The following is a 6,000-nucleotide window of genomic DNA, read 5'->3' as shown; positions in this document are numbered from 1 at the left end:
TGAGGATTGGTAGGATGGTCAGTTTTACAAGGGTATGTTTGGCAGCATGAGTGAAGGATGCTTTGTTGCGGAATAGGAAGCCGATTCTAGATTTAACTTTGGATTGGAGATGCTTGGTGTGAGTCTGGAAGGAGAGTTTACAGTCTAACCAGACACCTAGGTATTTGTAGTTGTCCACATATTCTAAGTCAGAGCCGTCCAGAGTAGTGATGCTGGACAGGCGGGCAGGTGCAGGCAGCGATCGGTTGAAGAGCATGCATTTAGTTTTACTTGTATTTAAGAGCAATTGGAGGCCACGGAAGGAGAGTTGTATGGCATTGAAGCTCGCCTGGAGGGTTGTTAACACAGTGTCAAGAGAAGGGCCAGAAGTATACAGAATAGTGTCGTCTGCGTAGAGGTGGATCAGAGACTCACCAGCAGCAAGAGCGACATCATTGATGTATACAGAGAAGAGAGTCGGTCCAAGAATTGAACCCTGTGGCACCCCCATAGAGACTGCCAGAGGTCCGGACAACAGACCCTCCGATTTGACACACTGAACTCGATCAGAGAAGTAGTTGGTGAACCAGGCGAGGCAATCATTAGAGAAACCAAGGCTGTCGAGTCTGCCGATGAGGATGTGGTGATTGACAGAGTCAAAAGCCTTGGCCAGGTCAATGAATATGGCTGCACAGTACTGTTTCCTATCGATAGCGGTTAAGATATCGTTTATGACCTTGAGCGTGGCTGAGGTGCACCCATGACCAGCTCTGAAACCAGATTGCATAGCGGAGAAGGTATGGTGGGATTCGAGATGGTCGGTAATCTGTTTGTTGACTTGGCTTTCGAAGACCTTAGAAAGGCAGGGTAGGATAGATATAGGTCTGTAGCAGTTTGGGTCTAGAGTGTCTCCCCCTTTGAAGAGGGGGATAACCGCAGCTGCTTTCCAATCTTTGGGAATCTCAGACGACACGAAAGAGAGGTTGAAAAGGCTGGTAATAGGGGCGGCAACAATTTCAGCAGATAGTTTTAGAAAGAAAGGGTCCAGATTATCTAGCCCGGCTGATTTGTAAGGGTCCAGGTTTTGCAGCTCTTTCAGAACATCAGCTGACTGTATTTGGGAGAAAGAGAAATGGGGAAGGCTTGGGCGAGTAGCAGAGGGGAGGGCAGTGCTGTTGACCGGGGTAGGGGTAGCCAGGTGGAAAGCATGGCCAGCCGTAGAAAAATGCTTATTGAAATTCTCAATTATAATGGATTTGTCGGTGGTGACAGTATTTCCTATCTTCAGTGCAGTTGGAAGCTGGGAGGAGGTGTTCTTATTCTCCATGGACTTTATAGTGTCCCAGAACTTTTTTGAGTTTGTGTTGCAGGAAGCAAATTTCTGCTTGAAAAAGCTAGCCTTGGCTTTTCTAACTGCCTGTGTATACTGGTTTCTAGCTTCCCTGAAAAGTTGCATATCACGGGGGCTGTTCGATGCTAATGCAGAACGCCATAGGATGTTTTTCTGTTGGTTAAGGGCAGTCAGGTCAGGAGAGAACCAGTGGCTATATCTGTTCCTGGTTCTAAATTTCTTGAATGGGGCATGCTTATTCAAGATGGTGAGGAAGGCATTTTTAAAAAATATCCAGGCATCCTCTACTGACGGGATGAGATCAATATCCTTCCAGGATACCTCGGCCAGGTCGATTAGAAAGGCCTGCTCGCTGAAGTGTTTCAGGGAGCGTTTGACAGTGATGAGTGGAGGTCGTTTGATCGCTGACCCATTACGGATACAGGCAATGAGGCAGTGATCGCTGAGATCTTGGTTGAAAACAGCAGAGGTGTATTTGGAGGGCAAGTTGGTTAGGATGATGTCTATGAGGGTACCCGTGTTTACGGAATTGGGGTGATACCTGGTAGGTTCATTGATAATTTGTGTGAGATTGAGGGCATCAAGCTTAGATTGTAGGATGGCTGGGGTGTTAAGCATGTTCCAATTTAGGTCGCCTAGCAGCACAAGCTCTGAAGATAGATGGGGGGCAATCAGTTCACATATGGTGTCCAGAGCACAGCTGGGGGCAGAGGGTGGTCTATAGCAGGCGGCAACAGTGAGAGACTTGTTTTTAGAGAGGTGGATTTTTAAAAGTAGGAGTTCAAATTGTTTCGGAACAGACCTGGATAGTAAAACAGAACTCTGCAGGCAATCCTTGCAGTAGATTGCAACACCGCCCCCTTTGGCCGTTCTATCTTGTCTGAAAATCTTGTAGTTAGGGATGAAAATGTCAGAATTTTTGGTGGTCTTCCTAAGCCAGGATTCAGACACGGCTAAAACATCTGGGTTGGCAGAGTGTGCTAAAGCAGTGAACAAAACAAACTTAGGGAGGAGGCTTCTAATGTTAACATGCATGAAACCAAGGCTATTACGGTTACAGAAGTCATCAAAAGAGAGCGCCTGGGGAATAGGAGTGGAGCTAGGTACTGCAGGGCCTGGATTCACCTCTACATCACCAGAGGAACAGAGGAGGAGTAGGATAAGGGTACGGCTAAAAGCTATGAGAATTGGTCGTTTAGAACGTCTAGAACAGAGAGTAAAAGGACGTTTCTGGGGGCGATAAAATAGCTTCAAGGAATAATGTACAGACAAAGGTATGGTAGGATGTGAATACAGTGGAGGTAAACCGAGGTAATGGGTGATGATGAGAGAGATATAGTCTCTAGAAACATCATTGAAACCAGGTGACGTCATCGCATATGTGGGTGGTGGAACTGAGAGGTTGGATATACAGTGAGCAGGGCTAGAGGCTCTACAGTGAAATAAGCCAATAAACACTAACCAGAACAGTAATGGACAAGGCATATTTACATTAAGGAGAGGCATGCTTAATCGAGTGATCATAAGGGTCCAGTGAGTAGAGGTTGGTTGGGGTCACGGCGATCCAGACAGCTGGCCGGGTAGCTGGCTATCGGTAGCAAGATAACATAGGATGGAGGTCTGGTTTTTTTTGTTTTTGTTTTTTTTGTCACCTCGTTCGTTTCCGTCGGTAGATTAGTGGGGTTCCGTGTGGTAGAGGGGATCGATCCAATTGGCAAAATAGATATAGTGACCCAGGAAAAAATTTAAAAAATTAAAAAAATTGTCCGGTATGTTTATTTAGATAGCAGCCGATAAGACAGCTAATAATTAGCAGATGGGTATTCAGAAACGTCGCAATGGAAAAGCCTGTTGAAACCACCTCGGACAATTACGTCGGCAGACCAGTCGTGATGGATCGGCGGGGCTCCGTGTCGGCAATAAAGGGTCCAGTCCAATTGGCAAAAGAGGTATTGTAGCCCAAGAATTCGCTGGTAGGCCTCTTCGGCTAGCCGGCAGATGGGCCTAGCTCGAGGCTAGCTCAAGGCTAACTGGTGCTTGTTTCGGGACAGAGGTATTAGCCAGTAGTAGACACTTGGTTGCAGCTAGCTAGCGACGATGATCCAGTGTAATTGTCCAGAGCTTGCGTCAGGAATCCGGTGATGTGGTAGAGAAAAAACAGTCCTATATTCTCTGGGTTGATATCGCGCCTGCAGACTGGCAGGTATTGGCCCGAGCTGAAGCTGGCTGGTGTCCGAGTTAAGGGTGAAGACCGCAGCAGTGGCTAACTGACTACTAGCTAGTAGCTAGTTATCTGGCTAGCTTCTGATTGGGGTTACGGTTCTAAAGTATAAAAAAATAGCAGATCCGTACCACATTGGGTGAGGCGGGTTGCGGGAATGTATATTCAGTTCCAAGATGGAAAGTGAAATTAAAATATATACGAAATGTATACAAAAAATACGAGGACTATTTACGCGGGACAAGACGGGACAAGACAAGACAAACACACGTCCGACTGCTACGCCGTCTTGGAAACAGATTTCTGAATATGGGCCCAAAGGCTGTATGTCTCAAGTGTCTAAAAGTAGGAGTGCTGATCTAGGATCAGGATCCTTCCTGTCCATATAACAGTAATCAATATGATCCAAAAGACAAAACAGATCCTAGATTAGCACTCCTACTCTTTAGATAGAAGCCCTTGAGCCATATTCATTAAGTGTCTCAGAGTAGGAGTGCGTGCTGATCTCGGATCAGTTTTGCCTTTTGGATCAACATTTATTTGTTTAAATTTTGACAAGGAGGGGATCCTGGATCAGCCCTCCTACTCTTAAGACTAAAGTATTTCCAAATAAGGACCCCGGTCTGCTTTTCATTGGGGCTCCCCACAGAATTTCTGCTTCTTAACACTTTAAGCATTCCTCACCACAGACCCAGAGTAAAGTAGACAAGGGGCACACTGACAGAAACCATCAGACCGGTCACGTCACCCACTGTTTGTCATCGCAGTCGGCGATCACAAATGCACCGATTCAGCCTCTCTAAATGCCTCTGTTGCATTCCTTATGGCCACAAATGCATTTTGTCAAAAGACTCCACACTGTTTTCGCATTCCTCCTCTCGTAGCTCATTGCATTGCTGTGCTGTTTGGCGAGAGACGTCTAGGAGACCCGTGACATTGCCTGTCAAAGCGAGGCTGGGTTGTTTACCCCCAAAATTGGCGTGGTGCTTTGTTGTTGTTTGTATCCCAGATTGCCCCTTTATACAATGGGTCTTATATCATAAGGCGACTACATAAGTGTAGTCTACAGCTGGTGAGAAGAGGTGTAGTCGACTCCTTGAGAATTTAATTTGGAAAGCCTCAAATGATACATGATGTTAAAAACATTAGTTGGCTATGATAAGCCTTCTTGGATAAATCTAATCAGAATAACAGTATTAATCAATTGGCTCAAATGCTAGTACACAAACCACGTGTGAAGACGCACTCCATTATCTTCGAACTGACATTTGAACATGCAAATTCAATCTATTCTACTCAATCTAATCTAATTCATTGGATACATGTGGCAGTCTGTCTCATAAAAAATATAGCATTTTTGTGCAATCAAATGTATTGACATTTGTCAGTTTCAACCTGGAAAGAGTATCTCTCTCCTCGTGACGTCTAACACTTCACTGTGGCTGGCTGCACGACCTGAGAGGCTACTGACAAGGTAATCATGCACAAAATATATGGCTTGGCCCATGGCTAGAACCCATACATTGGAGGGAAGACCTTAAACTGTTGGGGGTTAAGGGTCAGACCCTTTGAGGGCGACTGAGGAAACGATTGCCAAGGAGTAGAGGGATGTAAGAGTTCCTCCCTCTACTGAAGAGGAAGAAAGCTTTAAAGATCATTCCTCTTCTGACCTCTTCTCATTTATATGCAGTGATCTGAAAGAACTGACCAGGGGTGTAATCATTACTCCAAACAGTTGCAAAACTGAACGGAACGTTTTGCCCCATGTGAAAACCAGCCTAATGACGAGATCCCACCCTATAATTTTTTACCTGGGCCATGTTCAGCAAGCAAACATTGTGGAACATTGCACATAGAAATACCATGAATAGAGCTCCCATGATTCCTTGTTCTACGTGCCAGAGGCATGTTTGTTGTACATTTTTATTGTGTCCTGCTGAACGTGGCCCTGTAGTTTTTTCCATTCAGTGTGGATGAAGGGAAGGAGCCAATGACAGGATACATTTTATGACAAATAGCCTGTGTTTTCTTTCAATTATATCAAAGTCGGGCCTCCGGAGTGGAGCAGTGGTCTAAAGAACTGCATCGCAGTGCTAGCTGTGCCACTAGAGATTCTGCGTTCGGGTCCAGGCTCTGTCACAGCCGGTGCCTGAATGGGTTGTGTTTCAGACGATGCATGGCTCTTGACCTTCGCCTCTCCCAAGTCCGTTCGGGAGCTGCAGCGATGAGACAAGACTGTAACTACCAATTGGATACCATGAAAAAAGTGGTAATAAAATATTATATCAAAGTCACTCTATTTTTGTTATGCCTGTACTACTTGACAATAGGTTGCCACTGCCAGACTTACCATTAATGCTCTTTGGCTGTACTAATGTAGTTTGAGGGTTCTTCATAAGGTGGATTGATGACTCTCTATGTTGACAACACTGGATGGAGACAGATTACT

This window comes from Salvelinus fontinalis, chromosome 7 (assembly GCF_029448725.1).
Source record: "Salvelinus fontinalis isolate EN_2023a chromosome 7, ASM2944872v1, whole genome shotgun sequence".
NCBI classification, from domain to species: Eukaryota; Metazoa; Chordata; class Actinopteri; order Salmoniformes; family Salmonidae; genus Salvelinus; species Salvelinus fontinalis.
Note: the sequence above shows the minus strand (reverse complement) of the source record.